Raw genomic sequence first — 25,188 nt, forward strand, 5'->3', positions numbered from 1 at the left:
TTCATTTTAATTAAAATTAAATCAAGTTTGCACAGTTGAGCGAGTTACACAGGAGGGTATACCTCCTGTGTTCGATGTCCATACACGATTGAAAAAAAAAAGACGTAAATGGTTATGTGCTTCGGTTTTTGATAAAGGAAAGGTAACAAGAAGACCAACAACAAAAAATATTATGGAGGTGGTGGGGGTACCTACAGCTGGTGGATGGCAGTGGTGGCATATGATTTAGAGTAGCGGCAGGAGGTTGGGCGGTGGTGGCTGCCCTCGGTCTTCCTTCTTCTTTTTGAGCTGGAACGATGGGATGGAGGTTTGAAATGATGGTGGTGTTTAAGGGGGAGTTATAAGGGTGGTGGAATGGCTGTTTGTGGTGTTGTGTAGGCGTATGAAACTGAGAGAGCTAGAGAGAGTCTAAAAAAAAGATTGATACTTACACCCTACTCGAGTCCATTAAAGGAAAGAAAAGAAAGGAAGAGCAAGGAGAGAAAAGAAAAGAAAGGGAACGGAAATAATAAAATATTCAGTGTCCTCGACTTCAAAAGAAAGGAAAAGAAAGTATTCATTTTAGGTGCTCTCAAGTTCAATAAAGGAAAGAAAAGAAAATAAAAAAAAGACAATTATACCCTTTTATGTTATTGAGTAAATATTAAGTCTTTACATCCCCACATTCATTCTAGCATCCCCCTACCCCCCCCCCCCCCCCATACAAAAAAAACCAACTCTCCCTTCCTCCCCTCTACTTAAAGCATTAACAAAACAATTTTATTTTAATATAAAGTAAATTGTAAAAAGGAAAACCGCATGTTATTCAATTGTTTTCAAGATGCAAAACGAAAACCACAAACAACTCAAAAATAAAATCATAAACGCATAAGATCAATCCAGTAACAATCACCCAAGGTTATTCAATCACGTGCACCCATCATATCTTTGAGGACACCTATCCGTATCTGAAGGGGACAACTGAACAATGTCCTAGCTTTTGCTTGATTTGCTGCCAAAAAATTTAGAGCCCTCGGTAATTCTTGGGGTTCCAAACCCACCAACTCCATTTCTCTATAAATTTCTTCCCCTGTATATTCCCAAGGATAAGCTCTATCAAATATTATATTACCCTCCCTGATAGCACCAGCCACATTATCAACCGATTTCATTATCTTTGAGTTAAAATCTTCTTCTTCTTCTTCGTCTTCAAGTTTCATCTTTTTACTCTAACACTTCTTTGCACCTGAAGACTGCTCTTGTGAAAAAGGAGGTGGAATAACATCCTGAATGTCATCATCAAGATCAACATATTCGTTCTCCAAATGAATTTCATTGTTAGCTAACATGTCATCAATTTCTTCAATTGTGTCTACTTGAATTTTTTCATTTTTATTTAATCAGGCATTTCTTTCTTTCGTTGTTTCAGCATGTGCACCAGATGCCTTATCCCATGCAAATAATACCAACATATCATCGAAGTTTGCCACCCTTTTTGTCCTTAATGACGCAGCCTCAGGTTTTGACTGTTTAACAACACAAAAATAATTAATATTGCAAACGATAACATAAAATATTTTTAAAAAAATAACATAGACATAAAAGGAACACTTACTTTTATTAAATTATCCCATACTTCTTCCTCCGTTTCTATTAGTTGAGTAGACGAATTCCAAGAGAACCCGCTCAATGAAATTCCCTTAAACAAATCGTACCATTGTGAAAAATGTGATTTTAAGGTTTTGTAGCGATTCTTCAAATGACTTTTGGTAATATCCATTTGATGCTTTGTGTTCAACTCCTCAACCGTTTGAGCATATGCAGTTAGTGTGAAACTACCATTCACCCTATTGCCTATCTCTTGTTGTTTAATCATCGCTTGGATGTACGCATAATCCATTTTATCTGACCGTTTAAATTGTTCATTTTTACTACAACTAGCTTCCTGTTTGCTCATGATGACTTTGCACATTGGAATAAAAATTAAAGAATGATACATTGTTAGACCACAACACGAAGCATAATCCTAATGAAAAATATGAAGAGTAAATAACATAATTAATCTCAAAAACCAATCCTCGATACAATGTGAAATTGAAAACAAAATGTATCAATATGAAACTAGTTTTACATATTAATTTAATTGTTTGAATGTGCCAAATAACATTTCATTAGCAATTGAATTCCTTCGTTGATCTGCCCTACTATTATCCTTATCTGTTTCTGTTGAATTATGATGATCTTGCTCTTATGGTCCGTTTAAGATCTCCTGCATCACCTCATCTTCAAGATTTATGTCGCGGTCTTCATCTAATAAAAAGTTGTGTAGAATACAACATGCCAAAAATATGCCAGATTGTGTTTCACAAGAGTAAAATGGTTCCGTTGTACTTCGAATGATAGGAAACCTTCTTTTAAGGACACCAAAAGCTCGCTCAATGGCGTTACGTAAGGAAGTATGACGAAGAGTAAACAACTCTTTAGAATTTTGTGGACCACACATGGAGTACTCTTTTAAATGATATATAACACCTCTATATGGCGCCATTAGTTTATTCGTATGAGGCAAACCTCCATCTACTAAACAATATCTACCTATAAAGAGTTTAATCAATATTATTGAAAAATATTAGATATTGAAATTACATTGGTTTAATAAATTACCTGATGGAATTAGTAGTTTATCATCTCTAGTAAATGCGTTCTTTATTATCCTCGGGTCCGATGCAGTACCCTCCCAACCCGTTAACACATACGTAAACTTCAAATCAAATGTACAAGCAACTAATACATTTATTGTCAGGTATCCCTTACGACCATGGTATCTAGGGGCATCTCTATTAGGCACATGGACACGAACATGTGTTCCATCTATTGCCCCTATACAATCCTTGAAAAAAGGATAAAATCTCCTAGTTTCTTGAATTTCTCTCGGGACAACATCACCTGTAGGTTGCTGAATATAAAGACCTTCTATTGCTATAATCGAATGTAATATTCTATGGAAGCACCTACTCGTTGTTGATCTAGAGCGACGATATATCCACGAGGTAAACCGAGTTCGCAAATCATTACTTACAATATGCAAAAATATAGCAGCATGTTCCTCAACGGACATGCATTGCGTACATCATAGACCACTTACAGTTTGTAAGATTTCACACAATCTTCTAAAAGCATTTTCACTCATACGAATAAGGTCACGACATTGACCACCTTCTAAAAGATTGTGTAGCAACTCTTCCTGTATAGCTTGTCTTTCTAAAATAACTTTTCTAGTGGGTAACCTAACCCGCTTTTTGTTGGCCATATTATGTTGTGTAATAAAAGTCAACAACAAGCAAATCAAGTTAACGACTTGCAATTGTCGGGCTCTTAAAGCATGAGCAGGGTTGAGTACCAGAGTATCCATAAGGACTATATATGGACTAATCCCTTTTTCTGATACATGAGCAAATAGTTTGAGTTAAATTTAAACAACATTGTTAAAAAACAATATTTACTTTTTTTTTATAAGGACTATATATGAACTATATACATTTGTTAATTATAATTAAGAAACTTTTTTTGTTACAAAAAATACATGTAATTATAAAGAGTTGATTTGTTAATTATAATTAATAATTTTTTTTGTTATAAAGAGTTGATTTATAGATTATTGCATAAACATCCTTTATAGATTTAAGCAGGGTAAACAGTCATTCTTATTTATAGATTACCATTTGGGTGTACAAGCAAAAGAGTTGGTTTGTATATTATTGGAACTCTTAAGTCTTAACTAAATACATAAATGATGCAACAGAAATTATTACAGCTTAAAAAGGAAAAACAAATTTGCTGATATCTATTTAGTACCGTGAGCAGAAAGGAAATCTTTTTTTGCTAGTTAGTCATTTGCTGATATCTATGTAGTACTGTGAGTAGAAAGGAAAAAACAAATTTGCTAGTATAGTCATATTATAGTTTACTAGGTGTCATACCCGTGTATTCACGGGTTGATTTAAAAAAGATCAGACATTAAAATGTAAACATAAAATATTTTCTAATGTACAACTTTAAAATAAGAAAGGAAGAAACTATTGCAATTTAATATCATATATATGATATTTAATACTTTACATATATAAGTATATGCTTTTAATTTTAAAAATTGAAACAAACCAAAAATTGACAAGTGGATAATATTTATATCAAAAATACCACAAAATGACAAGTGTCAAAACTTATAAGAGATTGACATGTGGCAAAAACAAAATCTTCATTTATTAAGGAGGATATATGATATTTAATATTTTACATATATAAGTATATGATTTTAATTTTAAAAATTGAAACAAACAAAAAATTGACAGGTGTATAATATTTATTTCAAAAATACCATAAAATGACAAATTTCAAAACTCATGAGAGATTGATGTGACAAAAAAAAGACCTTCATTTATTAAGAAGGATGTAGAAACACATTTAATAAAATAAACATTATTCTGCCCCTGATATGTTAAAATATGATTATATTTAAAGTACTTATATGCTCTTGGACTAATAAGAGAACGATTAAATGATAATTACGCCCATAAAGTGGAACATGGGTTGATAACTTTTAATCATAATAAAATGCTAAATTAATAGGTTAAAAATGAAAGTAAGAGCTATTATGGGTAGTATCGTTGTAGTTATAAATATAAAAAATTTATTTTAGTAAATATATTTTTAATAAGTTTAAATTAAAATTCTAATATCTCTAACATAGGTTATCGACAAATAATTTGGTTGAAATTAGCAATGGATTATGATGACTACTATTGCAATTTAATCAAATTTAATGTCAGGTTACACATAAAATCTTAATGGTTTTTAATTTTTTAATATTCAAACATTGTTGTCTTCGCTTCACCTTTCGCACAACGTGAAAGTTCAAGGCCTTCTTTTGTTCGACTAACTTACATAGCTTCCAAACATACTACACACGTGAACAATTGTAACATCATCTTGATACAAACTTTAGTGATTTGTACATAATACTTTTGATTCCTATGACATGTTTTTCTGTATATTGTACAACCCTCTAAAATAAAAATCAAAGTATATGGATAAAAGTTGTGTACAGATCACTTCCGTGATACAAAACCTCCATTGTGTTGGCCATCATTTTTGCTGTTAGAGTGCAACCTTTAACTTACATACTAATGGTACTTAAGTTGAAGTTTAACTATGCTACCTCTTACATAATGTAAAACAAAATACTTGAATTTAAAAAAAAAAAAAAAAAAAAAAAAAAAAAAAAAAAAAAAAAAAAAAAACTGAATATAGTGAACCTCATATGAAATACAACAAACGAATGGCTTGTAGAACACAATATCATATAAACATAAATTTTAAGGTGTAAGAATGATGCACTCGGACACTAACATGAATAAATAATCGGAACAAAAAAAACATTAATGCCCATGTGTAATCAGTCTAAAATCAACGATGTATTACACATAAAATTTAACAAATTTTTGTTTTCCAACATTTACACATTTTTGTTATCACCCTACCTTCATATAGCATAAAAATGCAAAGTCTTCCTTTGTTTTACCAACTTATACACATTCAAGTAAAATTACTTTGTTGTGGATTCCACGTTCTCAAACTCAAACACAAGTCATGTTAAAGATTTGCATGTGGGGCTCCTATTTTAATCGTTGATTGCTCATCATGATATCGTGTGACTCAAAGTTAGTTAGGCCTTCTTTCTTGAATATTGTCATAATAATGTACTCCATAAAGCAAAGCTTGTGCCATAGTTTTTTTTGGTTCTTAAAGCATGACATGTGTGTAAACTCATTTTGTCGTTTTTCCTTTATAACTTCTCAAAGAATATGATGAGTTGATGGAATGCTACCGGATACATGTCATACCAATTTGTTATTTTATAATTAAATTGGATTCTATATGTTTATATTTCTGTTAAAAATCTATTGACAGGAAACGACATCCAATTATGATATGCACAAAATGAGGAGTTTAAATATGGAATATGTGCTTCAGTGTCATATGTATATGGGTAAAATGACTGTGGACAACATCATTCATGTATTACTTTACATAAACTTTGGTGCTGATGAACGAACCACATAACAATCACCAAATTCAATACGAATGTTTAGCTCTTTCACAACTCCATCTTTCAGATTATAACTACAATACTTCCCAGGTCTACGTTTTATGAAGATGATATATCTCTTACTTATAAAGCACAGTACATGAGAATTTATTATGAGATTTGTGACATAATAATTTTGGAAATCAATCAATTAATAATGAATTCGAAAATTGAATCTCTACTAATTTAGTGCATGATTATCTAAAGTAACCAATTATTTAGCTGGCAGTTTTGAAGACATTTATAGTCTAATTGAATTTAATATTTAATATTCATTTTACATAAATAATTTGATGAGTTGTGAATTAAAATATGCTGGAACAAATAAGAAATATACATGTGGAAAATACATTAAATAAAAAATGCTAAGAAAATGTCATGTGTCCAATTCAAGAAGAAGATGACATATGACAATAAGTTTTTAATTTATTAGGGAGGATGATTCTATTTAGTTACTAAAGAAACAAATTTGATTCTATTTAGTACTGTGATGACATCAAAAGGAAAAACAAACCTATCATATTATCTCATCGTAAGGGCAATCTTGTAAACTTGATTCTATTTAGTTATTAAAGAAACAAATTTGCTGATATCTTTCAATTAAGCATGGATCAAAGAAAAGTTAATCTTCTTGCAAGGGAGTACTGTGATGACATCAAAAGGAAAAACAAGCCTATTTCCAATTTGATTTTGTTTCCAATTTTACCCTTTTTACTTGAAATATGAAAACGGTTGTTGTTTATAAGAAGAAATTATGTACAGAAGAAATTAGGTACAGAAGAATAACCAAAAACAAAAGACAGGGAAGACGATCAAGAACACAATATCTCCAAAAAAAACTAGTTTGAAGCTGTTTTTTTTATCTCCAAACAGAAGAATAAAAAAAAGAGAACAACATAAGAATACAAAGAAATTGTCGTACCAGTTGTTACAGAGAAGGCAGAAGGCAAGGTGATCAAGAAGGTAGAATAGAAGACAGGGAACGTATCCTTTTATCATCAAGCTAAGGGTATTTTCTTCATTAGGTAACTTTTTATCTTCCATGCGTTTATTTCTCTCCAATTCCTCCAAATTTGGGAGGAAAGTTTGGAACGATACAATTCCTTTGAAATCCATTCTCTTTTTCTCTTCTCTTCTAAAAAAACTAGGGAATAACCAAACTTCTCTGTTTTCCTTCCAAATCCTCTCAATTCCGTTCTCTTCTTTCGTTAAGTGATACTCAGGAGCGGGGCGTTAGAGAGAGAGAGAGAGAGAGAGAGAGAGAGAGAGTGATCAAGAAGAAGATGGCTTAGATTGTGAATGATGAATGAAGGTCTTAAGCTTCTTTTTATAGCCAACAGTATGCTGGTGAGCTTAAAGAGAGACAATACTTCATGGAGTGTATTGTACTTGCAAAGAGGAGATGTACACTCAAAATGGAGAGAGAATAGGGAAGAAAAGTCATATACATGTGGGTTTTCACCAAGAGAGAAAGCAAGAAGGACATTGGATGGCCTTCACTCTTGTGCAAGGCATGTGGGTCCCACATGAGGCAATACTTCATGGAGTGTATTGTACTTGCAAAGAGGAGATGTACACTCAAAATGGAGAGAGAAGAGGGAAGAAAAGTCATATACATGTGGGTTTTCACTAAGAGAGAAAGCAAGAGGGACATTGGCTGGCCTTCACTCTTGTGCAAGGCATGTGGGTCCCACATGAGGCTACACCATCATTAAGTGTCCAATAACACACCTAATCTGGTGCATTAGGATTCAAATGTCGAATTTTTTTTTGAACGTTTCGATAGATAGAGTTTAATTTAAGGATTCCAAAAACTCAAACGAATTAATTTTTTGAACACTCAAAATGGAGAGAGATGAGGGAAGAGAAGTAATATACATGTGGGTTTTCACCAAGGGAGAAAGCAAGAAGGACATTGGCTTGCATTCACTCTTGTGCAAGGCATGAGGCTACACCCTCATTAAGTGTCTAATAACACACCTAATCAGGTGCATCGGGATCCGAATGTCGAGAAAGTTTTTTGAACGTGTCGATAGATAGAGTTTAATTCAAGGATTCCAAAAACTCAGACAGATTAATTTTTTGAGTTACGAAACTCCGAGAAATTGCGTTCGAAGTTTCGCGTCTAAACGGCTCGCGGTGTCCGTTTTCGCAACTTTTGTAAATATTTTTGCCAAAAATATTTCGAGTATGGAATTAAATAATATACTATAGTTTAAGTCCAAAAACATTCTCGGAAATGCCGTCAGCAATGCGTATCTTAACGGAACGATTCAGTTTTACACGAATAAAGAAAAAACAGTGTTTTACTGTCTGTTTTCTTAAAACTATCGTCTCTTTTGCATACAAACTCCGTTTTGGACGTTCTTTATATTGTTGGAAACATGGGAATATGTACTACAATATTTTGATGTTTTCTTTGCTCAAAACTGCTTAAGGCAAAATTTCAGTTTTCTAGACGTATTTGTCAGCGTTGCAGTTTGAGCGATTTGATTCGGTTAACAGTTTACATATTTTGAAGTAGGATATCATATGACATCATATAATAATTGAATTTAACTCATTTATTTTAAATTAGATGCACTAAAACTGGATGACTTAAATTACAAACATATTTACTGTAATTTAGTCACTCGTAATCTATGCCCTAAATTTCGGGATGTCACATTGTATCAATGTGGCATCGAGTGAAATGGTGTCAAAATTGTTTTTGGTGGCAACATTCCACCGAAACTCGTATTCGTTGCATTAGTTGGATGATGGAAACGAGATGATGGTGACTAAGCAGATCCAGGTATGTTTGAAGATATGATCTTATGAGGATGAGGTGCTTTGTGATATGATTGCAATGGATGCATGCCACATTCTGTTAGGAAAACCATGGAAATATGATAGGGATATGGTGCACCGAGGGAGAAGCAATGAGTATGAACTGAAGTTTAAGGGGAATACGATCACTTTGAAAGCAATGTTTGTGGCTGAGATAAGGTCGATGCGAAACCAGCAGGGTAGGAAACCAAGTCTCTCCATGATGGCCATTGAAAAGGAAGAAACTGAAGAATAAATTATGGAAGAAAAGTTTGAACAAGCCAGAGAGGAGGTACAAGTTCCGGGCCAAGGGGAAATAGTTCACATGCTTGTTACGAAAGTAGATGTGAAAGAGGAGCAAGTTTCACAACTGGAAGGTCCAATAACAACATTAGTCGAAGAGCAGGTGTTGGACCAAGGGGAACAAGATTCACAATAGGAGGGTCCAATCACATCCTTACTTAAGAAGTATCATGACTTGGTACTGAAGAAATATTAATTAAGTGTCAATAGTAGAACCGTGAATGATCATATATTGGTTTATAGTAAGAACATGGAAGAGCATCTGATGCATATGGAACAAACTGTTGACACCCTTATAGATCCACAACTTTTTGGGAATTAATGATGCCTTAGAATGCAGTCAGGTTGGGACTCAAGGCATCAGGTATTTTGGGAGTTCCCCAACGATTTCAATTTTTCTATACATTATAAACTTAAATTGAAATTCAATTTTTTTAAGTGTGATTTAGATTAAAAGATGAGGAATTGCATGGAGAGGTTAATGATGCCTTAGAATGCAGTCTGGCGGGGACTCAAGGCATCAGGTATTTTCGGAGTTCCCCCAACGATTTCAATTTTTCAACACGCAATAAACTTAAATTGAAATTCAATTTTTTTTAAACGAATTTTAGATTAAAAGACGAGGATTTGCATTGGAGAGGTTAATGATGCCTTAGAATGCACTCAACAAATCTTTTTATTTGAATTAGAGTCTGTTTATACACCTACTCAAACTTAAAAAATGTAAAAATAAAGGGAAACGGAAACCTAGATTTCTCACTGCCTTTCTTACTCATTTTTGTATCAAACAAAGGAGAAAGTGGTTACACTTGGATTAAACTTATTTGAATTAGAGTCTGTTTGGTATTTGATTTGATGAATTTGACTTTAATAAAAATAAAATCTTTAAGAGTGGTTTGTTAATTTCATGCTTATTCCATATAACTTTAACAACATGCATATACTACTGCGGATGAGTTTTAAGATGACTGAGGTTGTGATTTTGTTGCATACATCCTCCTTTAGAGTGCACACACGTTCAAATGACATTGATATGAATAGTGATGATGTTATAAACTTTTGATTTGTGCAAAATGAATGTGATGGGTTATTTTATGGGTAATTCTAAACCCACGAATTGAATTCCAAATGCATAAAGAAATGATTGATTTGATATACATCACTTAACAAATTTGACTATTTTTAATAACTAGGTTATAACCCTTGGACACCACGGTTAGTGATTTGTATGATGTTGTAAGAAAATAAAACTAATTTATAGAGGTGTTAATAGGAAAAATAAAAGTAAAATGAAAATATTTTATTATAGTAAATAACTAAATAAAAGTATCTTGTAATTTTTTGTTTGGTTATAAAGTACGATGTTATACTCAACAATTAAATGAAAGTACCTTGCTATTGTTTGTTTTGTTATACATTTTATTTACATTTTGTATGATTACTACATTGTAGTTTTCAAATCAAAAGTAGGATGCTACTTCTTGCAATTAGGATGTTATAACATATCTTCATTTGATTCCTAAACATGGTAAATACAAAAAATGTTTTTTATTATAGCATTACAGTAAGCAATTATTTTTCCATTAACAACTATTAAGGAGAGATACAATTATATATATATATATATATATATATATATATATATATATATATATATATATATATATATACTATTTTACTTGTAGACAACATTTTTTTCAAGTGTTAGGCGATAGATTTGTAATTTTAATCATCCAAGTACGTATTAATAGATGGCTCCTTATTTTATATGAGAAATTAAATATCCTCCTACTTTTGTTCCTAAAAATCCTCCTACCCAATTAAATGATGACATGTGTCATATTAGTATATTAAAATATCATTAAATGAGCATTAAATGTTACACATGCCACTATTTTAGTGGGTAGGGGGATATGTAGGAACAAAAAGTAGGAGGATATTTAATATCTCATTTTATATTTATACCTTTGTTTCTTTTAGTATGAACAATTTAAACCAATAGATGTGGCAAATTTTGAACCTACTGATATGTATTGTCTTCACTCCTTTTGACAAAATTGCCCATTTATATATATTTGGTTATTGTCAAATGGATTTATTTACACCTGAGAATAAGTGGAAATGACAAACAATAAACCAATGTATTTCAAGTTTTTATACACTTTCTAAAAAATCCTATGTATTTCCATTATTAGAGAAGAAGAGAAGATCTAGAGTTGGTGATTTGTAAACAAATTTAAACTCTTGGTACATGTGATCATTTTTTGTACTAGTGGCAGATTAGTTACTAAAAAAGTAATATGTTATTAGTTCAGTGGCAAGCTGGTCATTTTTTGTATAGGGGCATAATTGTACAACTTGGAATTGTTTCAATAAGCTTCTTAAAAGTTTTTTTTTGCAAAAAATGCATCAGACATGCAAGTTCATGCTATTTAGTATTTAAAACTGCAAGTTCTTTGTTATTAATAGACATCAAGTTTTTTAAAAATAAGACCAGCCTCACTATTCCAATCTTCTTTCATGCATATTCATGAGAATGCATAAGCATGCTTGCATTTCGAATGGGGAGATTCATATATATATATATATATATATATATATATATATATATATATATATATATATATATATATATAATTAGTTCATATAGCAATTCAAATGTTTACATCATTTAATATATCATAAAGATAGAATGGGTCATTCCTTTCACTTCATCTCTACAAACCCAAAATGAAATTGAATGGCATACCAAGAATTGTGCTAAGCATAATTTTTTTTCCCTTTTGTGAAAAACATATAACAAAATCGAAGAAATATAATAAAAATTAAAGCTTATCTCAATTTTCATAAAATTTTTTGCTCAACCACATTTGACTTTTTAAATTTTTTGGTCAATGTGGTCATTTTTTGTTCTGGTAATTTTTGTAATAACAAAAAAATCAATATAAGATCTTATAAAGTATGATACTACATAATTTAGAAAGTATGATGCTATTTCTAAAATCAGCCCTTACACAATCTATAAATGTTATACTAAGAAATTTTAGTAGTAATTGGTACTAACATTTGGCCTAATGTTACAGATTTATATTTAAGTCATAGATTTTATCTAAAAAAATCAAATAAAAACTTTCTTAAGAGATATTTGAATCAAACTACTTGCAATGAACACACAAATAATTAATCATATCCAATTCAAAAGATCATAAAAACAAATTAAGATTGTTTTTTCGCATAGAAATCATCTAATATGTAGCAAATAAGAACAAAAAGTTTTGGGTTAAGTTTTTCAACAACCTTTGGTTAATTTTCTTGGCACCTGATTAATCCAACTTTATGTTTGTAATCATTTTTTTTCTAACTCGAGTTATTATGTTTGTAATCTACAATCGTTTTGCAAATTTACCCAAAACTTTATGCTTGTCTATACAAGGCATGTTACATTATTTATGAACATTCCCCAGAGCAATTAATCCAACTTCAACCTCTTCGTCATCTGATCAATCAAATAATAAACTAACCTGTGGAAAATGTTCCAGGTGAAATATATTAAAAATATTTAACACATCAAACCATATATTAATAATATGTAAAAATTAACCTAAATTATGAACTATCTTAAAAAGATTAAGATAAAAAAGAGAATATTTGTAACAACCGAAAAATACAACCAATTTTAAATTTTTCAAAAACAACTCGATTCCATTAAATCATTACAAAAAGGTTTTCAATACAAAACATTTAGCATATTCCCAGAATCACATTACTACAAAATCATGAGGAGCGGTACGATCACGCCTTCGCCTTGCCACAGTCTCCTGAAGAACCTGAAAAACATAAAACCACAACTGTAAGCCCAAAAGCTTAGTGAGATATCCCCAAAATACCAACCACTTATACCATACACACATAACATGCCACAACATATCTGATCATGGAACAACCATGCACTTTGGCTCTACGGTGTGACTGGTCCGCCGCACCGGCCTACAGTCCACCTAGTCCACCCTCTGAGTCTAGCCATGAACCTCGAGTCTACAGTGTGATTGGTCCGCCCGCACCGGGCCTTCAATCCACCTGGTCTACTCTCCGAGTCTAACCACATACATCGAGTCTGCAGTGTGATTGGTCCGCCCGCACCGGGCCTTCAATCCACCTGGTCCACTCTCTGAGTCTACAGTATGACTGGTCCGCCCGCACCGGGCCTTCAGTCGGCCTGGTCCACTCTCCGAGCCTCGGCACGTCTGGTCCGCCCTCTTGGGGCCTACAGCCTATCCGGACCGCTCGTTGGGCCTTCGGAACAACCGGTCCGCCCTGGGTATCTTGGCCTACAGCACAAAGAAGGACCCGCCTCAACCCAACTCCAATCCAAACAACCATGTGCACATATACATACAATCATATAGCAATTCACAGTTAACAAGCAGATCAAACAGATCACATAACATATCATCATCCTAACCAGGATACCGACCTATTAGGTCACTAGCATAGCATCTCCCTATCTCTCAAGATACCAATCTCAATCAGGTCTCTAACATATACCATCCTAGCTCTCAGGATGCAAACATATCAAATCAATAACATAACAACAACTACCCAGATCTCAATCCGATAAGGGCCGGCCTTGATGCCTTAGACCCTGTTGATATAGTGAGGATAACTCACCTCGAAACTGTCGGCTGAAAGGATAAGATCCCGCTGCTCCAAACTCCGACACGAACTCCTCCACTGAACACCAAAACACTCAACTAAAAAAATACCCTTAATTACCAAAATACCCCCGGAAGACAATTGGTCAACCCTTGGACAAGGTCAAAGTCAACCCCTGACTGACTCTACTCGCCGAGTCAACCGGTGGCTCACCAAGTCCCCAAGCTCAGGACTTCCCTCAATCCGCGACCTAACTCGCCGAGTCACCCCGAGACTCGCCAAGTCCAACAACTCTGAGTCTACTCGCACACATTTCACCGAGTCGTCCCTAGACTCACCGATTCTCGACTCGACCAGAAAATATTGGGACTCATCGACAAGACTCATCGAGTCCAAGAACAGACTCGCCGAGTTTAAGGCTATCTTCAACCTACTCGCCGAGTTGTTCATACAACTCGCCGAGTTCCAGGCCATCTTCATCCAACTCGCCGAGTTGTTCTTCCAACTCGTCGAGTTCCAGCTCATCTTCAAGCAACTCGTCGAGTCCACCCATGTGACTCGCTGAGTACCACCGGTCTGAATCCATACAGAAGCACTCCAGGCCATGCAATTGATCCAAAACATAGATCTAGCCTCCTACAACCCATCCATCACGTAAAGTGGCAAACTTTACGTGAATCCAAAGAGATCTAGGCCTTTAACACTTTAGGGATAGGGTTTGGGACATGATAACTTCACTACACACTCAAGCACAGGGACTTTCAGGCATTCCAACCCTTCTCCATTCCAGATCTGAGGTAGCAACCTCAGATCTAATCTCTAAACTCCAAAACACAAAAAGATAAGCTCCCCACAAACCCCATAATGATGAATCCATAAGAGTAACAGCCCAAGGACGAGATATTACCTCAAAAGAATGCCCCAACTGCAATGGAACTCGAATCCAAGCAAAGCCCCTTGCTCCAAGCCTCCTACCCTTCAAGGTTTCCTCAACAATTGCTTCTCCAAGCTCCCAAATGCAACTTGATCCACTCACATACGAAGGTTAGGGTTTTCGGACTTGAGGATGAGTAAAGTGGCTGGGGGAATGAATGTCATGTTCTTTATATAAGGCTCAACCCCGAGAATTAGGGTTTTCTCCCCTCAGCGCCTACTCGCCGAGTCCACCTTACTGACTCGCCGAGTCGGCTACTTAACACGCGACCAAGTCGCGACTCTACTCGCCGAGTCCACCCATGGACTCGCCGAGTCTCTCTTTCCCAATTTTACTCTTTTAGCCCTTCAACTCTACTCTTGATATTTCGGGATGTTACAATTCTCCCCCACTTAAATTAGGCTTCGTCCTCGAAGCCTACGGCAACTCAAATCCAAAATACTCCCACGACGCGCCACCTGGCCCTAAACGGACCAGGTTCCTCAAGGCATAACCATCGAAACTCGAACTCATTTCCTCTTTCCTTTCGGTGTCCTGACCACCGTCTCAAACCGGGCACCGGCTGTACCCTCTGATAATCACACTCAACAATCGAGAATTACCCAAGATGCATCACTGCTCCAAATCACAACCGTCACTCGACACATATAAGCTAGAAAACCATGAACCATCGGATCCCCGATCCGAATCCCACTACATCCATTCCATGCTGACGGAAAGACCCATTCTTCAATCTCAGAGCAACTCCCACGAGTTCTCCTCTTGCAATCACATACACAGGCTGAACTAGTTCTAGCACCCTAAGGTTGGGAAAACCCGATACACTGATGATATCCTCAAACATCCCCCAGGATGAACCACTACTACGCACTCAAACCTTGATCAGAATCACACTGGGAGCCCAAGACTCTCTCCCTGCATCCCTTCCGAGCCTCTTGGCTCTACACCCGCGGAATTCCCTCCGTGACCTCAGCAGACATCCCAATCCGGATGTGACTCCATTCCACTGCCACAAACATGCTGCTCAATAACCATACTCGGATCACTCTAATCATAACTCTGCTCTGCCGTTTTCACTTTCGTGAACTTGCACTCCCTCTCGGAGTTACACTCCTCTCTCATTCCTTACCAAGGAAATCCACTTGGCTGCCTTGTCACCACAACAAGTGCCAAGGTGCTCACCCAACGCTACACCACCCCTTTATAGCATAACCGCTATCCATGCAACACACATGCTCTGAATCTGCTCACAAGGACTCTCGAGTCCATGCACCATCTCCACTAATCAAGATCAATACCCGGGGCCAGACCTCCTGATGCTAACACATTGCAACATACTCAAACCATCTCCTCAACCGGACTAGCAATACCTGCAGAGTCTTCAGCATGACTGGACCGCCTCACCAGGCCTTCAGCCAATCTGGACCACTCTCAGAACCTTCAGCCAATCTGGACCGCTCTCAGTGCCTTCAGTTAGGCTGCACCGTTCTCTGAGCCTTCGGCCTAACTGGTACGCCTACTGGCCTTCAGTCTATCCGGACCGCTCAACTAGCTTTCATCATTCCGAGCTATCTCTCCCGGAAATCCTCCCATGCATACTGTTCTAGCTCTTTAAGGGTTCCGAACTCTATCTCAATCGCACATGCTCGATCTCGGCCTGCTCCCAGACCCTCCACAATCGAATGCCCTAGGTCTATATTCCACCCCGCATGCCCGACACTTGCTCCTACCAGCCTACACTCTGGACTGACGGAACACTGCTGAATCCCAACAGCTAAGCACCCTCAATTACTCATCGATCTCCCGGAGGATTTTCCAATCCTCCCCCACTTGTAGCACTGATTAACAACCACCGGTTGCCATCACCGACCTCCCAGAACAACTCTGCACACAAAACCAACACTTACACGCGGACTGATTTACACAGGCATAAACAACCTTAACAAGATCCCACATCAACACTGAATAACCCGCTCGAAAGAAATTCAATCTGCCTCGAACCACTCCTCAGAAAGCAGATGCTACCTGGCCTTCAAACCAATGCCAGGTTTCCACTAATAACCCTCGTGAATGATAACCGACGAAATTCCTAATACAATAACCCATAACCAAACCACAACCCTCAAAACGACGACTATCACATCGAAAACCACCCAAAGATACGAGCACATAAACAATACACCACAAATAATCACAAGATAACAAGATATCAAGAAAAAAAACATACCTGCAGCTGCATCCGGCACTGCTCTGACCTCTTCTTCCGCAAGCTGATAAGCACGACCCTGAGCCCTTGGGGGCTCCGCTCCACCCTGACCTCCACCTGTAATCCTCAAAGTGGCCGGTGCTGGAGCCTGCACCGGTCCCACAGCAAGCTGTGGACAGTTGACCCTCAAATGTCCAACCTGATGACAATGATAACAAATCCTCAAATCCCGAACCGGCGCTGACTGCCGACAATCCCTCGCATAGTGCCCCTCCTTTCTGCACTTGCGGCATGCACCACCGGACCTACAAACTCCGGTGTGACCCCTCCCACACTTCCCACAAGTGTGGCTGCTCAGATCCCCCACTCTAACATCAACGGTCTTGGACCGTTTCGGCGCCGGCTACGACTGCACCGGAGCCTGCCTCAGCTCACGCAACTGCAACTCAATCTCTAACTCACGCCTCGTAGCGCCCTCCTGCAACTCCAACAAGGTCTCGCACCTCTGGGTAGATACAAACTGTCTGATATCCCTCTTGAGCATACTCAGATATCGAGACATCTGAGCCTGCTCCGAAGCGAACTCTGGGCAAAACATTGCCCTCTCAGTGAACATCCTGGTGATCTCAGTCACCGACTCCGAACCATGCTTCAGCTCAAGGAACTCCTGAGCCAATCTCTCCCTCTCAACTTGCAGAACATAACGAGTGCTGAACATCTCCCTGAACTGATCCCATGAAACCGTAGCCCTCTATGCATCCGAATATGACCCCGTGGTCAATCTCCACTAATCCTTCACCCCGAGCCTCAACAGGTTCAGAGCACACCTCACCCTCAGATCAGCAGGGCATGAACACGAGAAGAAACACCCCTCCACGTCCGATAACCACCTCATAGCAACAATCGAGTCCTGAACTCCATCAAAGGTGGGAGGCTTCGTATTGTCGAAGTCCTGATACTGAAAGCCCCGACCAGCTCCTCCCCCTGCCGCTGCTACAACTGCTTTAGCCGCCGCGGCAGCCGTCTCTGTGAGAGCTGCATAGCGCTCATAAAAATACTCAACCATGACGGTCTTGATCGACCCAAACAGCTCCGACAACTCAGCCCGAAACAACTCAGCAATCTCATCACGCAGGATATCACGAATCCTCGCATCCAACTCACACATGCTCTTCTGACCGATAACCTCGGGCGGTACTGACCCGCCCAGAACTCCCTCTCCTGTTCCCGATCCTGATCCGGATCCACTCTCATCATGCCTCGGAATCTCCATACTAAAGAACACCACACAAAATCTCAGACTCTTCCCATAATCCTGGGATCCAACTCTCTCAACCCAACCCTAGAGGTCATGGTTTCCCTGATACGCGTATGGGTCTTGTGCTTTCAGTAGTACGTGCCCATACTACCTTCCACACCTACCAATATTTGTATGAAGTACTACCACAACACCCTAGTGAAAACATGCATAATAACTCTCAACCCTCACCACTAGAGGAACTCTGAAAATCTCCCACAAAGAAACCCTAGGCTATAGGCATCACAAATCAGGCAACATCATCATGAAATCCTGAAGATCCCTAGCCTAACACTAGCATGTTGTTCTATCAAAGCTCAAAAACAAATAACATGCATGGTATTTTGGGGTTACTTACTGGCTCCGGCTGATCGTACCTCCGCGTCCTCCTTTACTCATTTGAAAACCATTTTAAACTCTCTTTTGAAAACTCTCCTCGATTTGAGACTGGAGTCACACGAGTGTTTCTCCAATTCACTCAAACCAAGGCTCTGATACCAACTTGTAACAACCGAAAAATACAACCAATTTTAAATTTTTCAAAAACAACTCGATTCCATTAAATCATTACAAAGAGGTTTTCAATACAAAACAATTAGCGTATTCCCAGGATCACATTACTACAAAATCATGAGGAGCGGTACGATCACGCCTTCGCCTTGCCACGGTCTCCTGAAGAACCTGTAAAACATAAAACCACAACTGTAAGCCCGAAAGCTTAGTGAGATATCCCCACAATACCAACCACTTATACCATACACGCATAACATGCCACAACATATCTGATCACGGAACAGCCATGCACTTTGGGTCTACTGTGTGACTGGTCCGCCGCAGCGGCCTACAGTCCACCTGGTCCACCCTCTGATTCTAGCCGTGAACCTCGAGTCTACAGTGTGATTGGTCCGCCCGCACCGGACCTTCAATCCACCTGGTCCATTCTCCGAGTCTAACCACATACATCGAGTCTGCAATGTGATTGGTCCGCCCGCACCGGGCCTTCAATCCACCTGGTCCACTCTCTGAGTCTACAGTATGACTGGTCCGCCCGCACCGGGCCTTCAGTCGGCCTGGTCCACTCTCCGAGCCTCGGTACGTCTGGTCCGCCCTCTTGGGGCCTACAGCCTATCCGGACCGCTCGCTGGGCCTTCGGAACAACCGGTCCGCCCTGGGTATCTTGGCCTACAGCACAAAGCAGTACCCGCCTCAACCCAAATCCAGTCCAAACAACCATGTGCACATATACATATAATCATATAGCAATTCACAGTTAACAAGCAGATCAAACAGATCACATAACATATCATCATCCTAACCAGGATACCGACCTATCAGGTCACTAGCATAGCATCTCCCTATCTCTCAAGATACCGATCTCAATCAGGTCTCTAACATATACCATCCTAGCTCTCAGGATGCAAACATATCAAATCAATAACATAACAACAACTACCCGGATCTCAATCCGATAAGGGTCGGCCTTGGTGCCTTAGACCCTGTTGATGTAGTGAGGATAACTCACCTCGAAACTGCCGGCTGAGAGGATAAATTTGCTAAATTAAAAAAAAACAATTTTTTTTTATTTAAAGATATCTTAATAATTATAACCAACAAAACATAAACTTAATTTTGTTAATTATCATTTATTATAACTATAGAATTGTTACAATTACTATGTGTTGCAAATGGAGAAATGTAGGAATTTAGGCGAGCAACATAAACAATTTCCCATCCAGCAGACCGTGATGATCTGTTGTGACGCCAAAGTGGCAAAATAGTAGGCATTGGATATGCTCTATGTAAATTAACCTTCACATAATGATCACCTCTAACAAGAGCAATAACAACACCTCTATGAGGTGAGATGTCTTGGGGACCAAGCCATAGTGGAAAACATGTTGATGGACTATCTTTGGTTAGAAAAATAACTATTACACTGTACTTGTTAGCAATGAGAAAGCTAGTGACCGACATAATCAACCAATTAACAATCTTTTGGTGCGAAACATGATCCATTGAAATGCAATGAGTGATGTATGGTGTTTAAATCGTAATAAAAAATATATGCATACTCAACTGGGTGAGCTAACAACTCATTCTGTAAATCTAAGCGGATTTGACGCCAATTATCTTCACTATAACCAAGACATGCAACTATTGCACGAAATCCACAATTTCCATCTCCCATCACGTTTTGTATGTTTGTGACATATGGATGAAATTCATACGGAATTTCATTCATAAGTGGATATGAATTATACATTACTTGTTATTGGTTGAAGTACGAGTTATGCATCTATTATTCCTGATTAAAGGTTGAGTTGAACATTGGAGTTTCTCGGAACAAATACGTACTGTGCATATTCGGTTCCTGGTTTAGATCAAACAAATTAGACCGCATATAATCAGGCGTATAAGGAGAAATACTACGTCTAGTGGAATATTGAGTTGGTGGCGCTTGAGTCGGTTGATCGTAAGGTAGTGGAACTTGAGTTGATGGGTCCTGGTTTAAATCGATGTGAGTTTTCTTGAAAAGTTTCTTCTTTAAGGAGGGGCGCCCACGAGTAATTTTGTGAGTAACAGGTTCAGAAAATGAAGTTGTTGACGGCGTGATTAAGTTTAGTAACTTCCTTGCTAAACTTAACTTAACAAGTCTTGATTATTTTTCGTAATGTGCTTAAACATATTTACCTCTACTGCACAACCTAAATTTTCATCTTCTAATGATTTGCATTCTAATAAATCAAGTTTCTTCCAAAATTTATCAACTGAATGAAGCGGTACACAATGACCTTTTTTTTAAATAAATATAGCTTGTTCATGCGCACATGGCAGCCCATAACTTGTACATACTTGACATCCACAGTTGTCATAAACAAATCCAAATTCTTTGGACCCCTCATATTCTTTTAAAATGATATCAAGTGCATAAATTGAAATGAAACGACACAATGGTTTTAGATGTGGTATTTCGTAGTACCGATGTACAATCAAAATTTTGTTATGTGCAAGACTCGCTTTTATACCTGTGTATTGTGACTCAACAACATCATGAATACGCTTCAATGATTTGGTGATATCTAATCGCGATGTTTCAACATATCTTTTTAACTTGGCATGTTGAATTTCAGCCTTATTAGCTTTGTTATTGTCAAAGTTAAGAAACTTATCGGTCCATGCAAACACAAACTTTTCTTTGTGTGGTGTCAACCATGTTTTGTTTAGATAAGTAAATGCATCTGAAATACATAAACAAATTTCAGTTGATGTAATGAATTATAACATATTATAAGGTATATTTAAAAATACCTGGATATTTGTTGGTAATTTTTTCAACTTGTGCCAAATTCTTGTTGTATGCTTCCTTTGTTTCAGAGTTAACCAATCTCGTCCATGACGTATAAAGAACATCACAACATGATTTGCATTTCTTCATGATATTATTATTTATGTCATCTGCAAAGTAATCCTTTAGCATCTAGACATATAATAACGTATGCGTTCATGAGATCCATTTCTCTATCAGTCACAATAACACATGACAACATACACCCTTCCATTACCGATTTTAGACAGTCTAAAGCCCAAACATAGTTGGACTATCTTTCTTCATGCATGCATACATATATAATGGAAAATGTCATATTTGTTGGAGTTACACCAAGAATCTTCAATAGCGGCATCCTGTACTTGTTTGTCTTATATGTGGCATCCATTAACAAGACATGTGGAAATGCACGCCATATTTCTAATAATTTTGGATGAGCAATGGATAGATCTTCTAACTTATTTGTCAAAACATTTGCACGACTATAATAAACATATCCATTTTGATCTAGAAATTCCATAACACCTTGCATTTGAGTTTTACCTTCTCTATCTCTACCTACGTCGAAGTTTTTCGTCTGCATTGTAGATAGTTTTGAGAGTAAATACATTTTTCAGATTTAGGATTTGTAGTGCAGATAATATATCTTTTTGCTTTTTTTAAGGCTTGATAGTTTATGTAAGGGTGGTTAAATAGATGTTGCTAGAACTAGTTAAAAATTCTTAAATTAATCGGTCGTTAAAATTATAAATTTAAAATGATAAAATATATCATAGTAAAAGATAAACTTTATTGAAAATGGATTTAAAATTTTAACGATAAAATACAGAACGTTAACATTTTAGTATATCATGCATAACCACCCCCAAAATTTTTCGCAGCTCTGATACCATTTTGTCACTATGATTTATTACAACGATTTTTTAAAATATCATTTTTAGAAAACAAATAGTTTTGTTTTTAGATAACATAGTTGTTTGTAACATATTTTAATACTAGCTCTTATGAGCCATCTATCATCATGAATATGATTATTGTTTAAAATCGTACCTAGATTAGTAGGTTTGTAAGAATCCTTAAGATTTTGCTCAGAATTATTTATAGATTCTTGGATTTGTTGTATTCTTAAAAGAATATCTCTATTAGGAATACAATTCATCAAGATTTTGTTAAACATAATTAAATTATTCAAGCATGAATTTGATTATTAAAAATGAGTACTATTTTAACAAAAATTTCGAATCTTGTAGAATTAATAGTTAGAATAACTGGAAATGAAATTATCATGGAGAAATAAATTTAACAACAACAATACAACAATTGAATAAAATATTTTAGATAGTACCTTCTTGATTTAAGCTTGATTTACAATCAATACATACATCTGGAGAAAGAATTATCTGAAAATCTAGAAACTTTAAACATCTACTAGTAGAAAGAAGGACTCTTGGAGATTTTTTAGACATTGGATGAACATTTTTTAAAGAATGAATATTTTTATTGTTTTCTTCTACTGAAATATGATATCTATTTATATTGATCTTGAAGTCTTTAAAGCCTTGAAATCTTGTTGTGAAATTTTCCGTATGATTAAATTACCAATCAATTACTTGTAAGTGGTTGTCAATTATCTTTTGAAGAAATTGTCGTTTGCAATCTCTAAATATCATCTTTTGATAAAGCATGTCATCATAGAGCATCTTCTAAAGTTTTTTGTCTTCATATTATCATTGATGATAAGAATAAATAATTTTGATAATAAATTTGATAATATTTGTTTATACACTATAAACACATATATAGTGTATACTCACACAGTTTATACATACTCGTATTTGAAAATAATAATTTTGACAATAGAAGAAACGAAATACCCTACATTGAAGGTATTACACCAAATTTAATGATAAGGACTTCTTACTCTTCATAAGGATCATCAAAAGTGTCTTAAGCGTCTTGAAATAAATCATTCTTTATAGATTTTGGAGAATCGTCAGAAACAGATGGAGTTTGGCGAATTTCTTGAAGTAACCTTTGATGTTCTTCAGGAGAAGAGGTAGCAGCATCTTTAATTCTTTTAATTAGATCCACATCACTTTGAGGAAGACTGTTGATAAAAGTGTCTTCAACCTCTAGTTTTTGAATATGTATTTATTGATAATGTTTAGTTGCTGCTTGTTCATTGGCTTGAGAAATCTTTATTATATCCCACCATTTTGAGCGAAATTGGCGATTAAGCCAGGGAGGAGAGGAATCCTTTGCTTCTTGATATTGAAAAGTCCAAGACATTATCCATGGAACTTTGAATATCATGGTGAATTGTAACATATATTCAAATTCTAAAATTTGTTGAATAAACAATTCCTTAAATTTGAGATATCCAGCATAAATTTCTTTTGGTAAACAATTTGGAAGAATTCCCATATATTTGTACCAATTGATAAGCCATCTTGGATATTCACAATTGAAGTTCAAATAAAAAAAGATAAACCATGAGCGTGAATTATTCTGAATAAAGAATGCCTTAGTCCAAGCATCTTGATAATCATAGTAAGAAAATCTGAGATAAGTAGGATAACTTATAAGAGGTTTTTCAGAGTGAAGGTTTGGAACCCAACTTTCTGGAGAAATGATTTTGATAATATGATCTTTGCTAAAATCAATGTTTCCCTCTTTTGAATTAGAACGATGAACAAAATTGACCGAACCAGATTCTTGCAGACTAGCTTGATAATATTCTTCATTTTTATATGAATCAACATAAAAGGTTTTTCCTTGACCAAACAGATGATTTGTGAGAATATGAAAACCTTAATGTAACTTATGGATTTGAAAATCTTCAAGAATTTGAACTCTTTAGAAATTTTGATAAAGAACATAAGGAGTTTTTGTAGAAGGGCTAGGAGTAACAGATTTTTGAGTTTGAGGAGTGATAGGTTTTGCAAAAGGGCTTATCGTGTTGGTTGAAGTAACTTTTGGAGTAACAAGTTTCGACTGAAGGATATTAGAATAAAGTTGTGAATTTTTAGAAGTAGGAGTTAAAGGAGAAAAACGATTTTGATTTTGAAATGGAACAAACTTTTGAGAGATGGGCATCTTGTCATTTGTCACACCCCAAAACCAGAACGGCGGAAATGTTCTGGGGTGGATGACTTCATGTCAAGTATCACAACATATGCAGTATAGTAATCAAAGTACAACAACCATTGCATTAATAGTAATAGTTTTACATAAGTTACATTTTATAGAGACATCAAAGTAATACATAAACTAAAATAGATGCAGCTCGGTTCTAGGCTGGCTTCACAAAAGCTCCTGGGTGTAACTGTCTATTGCTGACCTGAGAATACAAGTTATTTTTAAAGCGAGTATCAGCATTTTTATAAATGATGGTGAGTTCATAAGTATTTAGTGTCATTTGTGTAAGTAAGCATTTTATTCAAAATACCTTTATAACAAGTAGTAGTTTAGAATCTACGATGTATTAGCGTCCTTTCCAGAAAATCCTGTATTTTCTAATTAAAAGCAGTCT

The 25,188-nt window shown here is 36.2% G+C and overlaps 1 pseudogene; it reads right to left on the reverse strand.

Moving 5' to 3' along the window:
- Positions 1–299: 299 nt before the first annotated feature.
- LOC145064101 (uncharacterized) lies at positions 300–1,978 on the reverse strand (annotated as a pseudogene).
- Between the last annotated feature and the right edge of the window lie 23,210 nt (positions 1,979–25,188).

The sequence above is a fragment of the Lactuca serriola genome, chromosome 1 (genome assembly GCF_051521515.1).
Source record: "Lactuca serriola cultivar US96UC23 chromosome 1, Lser_US96UC23_V15, whole genome shotgun sequence".
NCBI lineage: Eukaryota > Viridiplantae > Streptophyta > Magnoliopsida > Asterales > Asteraceae > Lactuca > Lactuca serriola.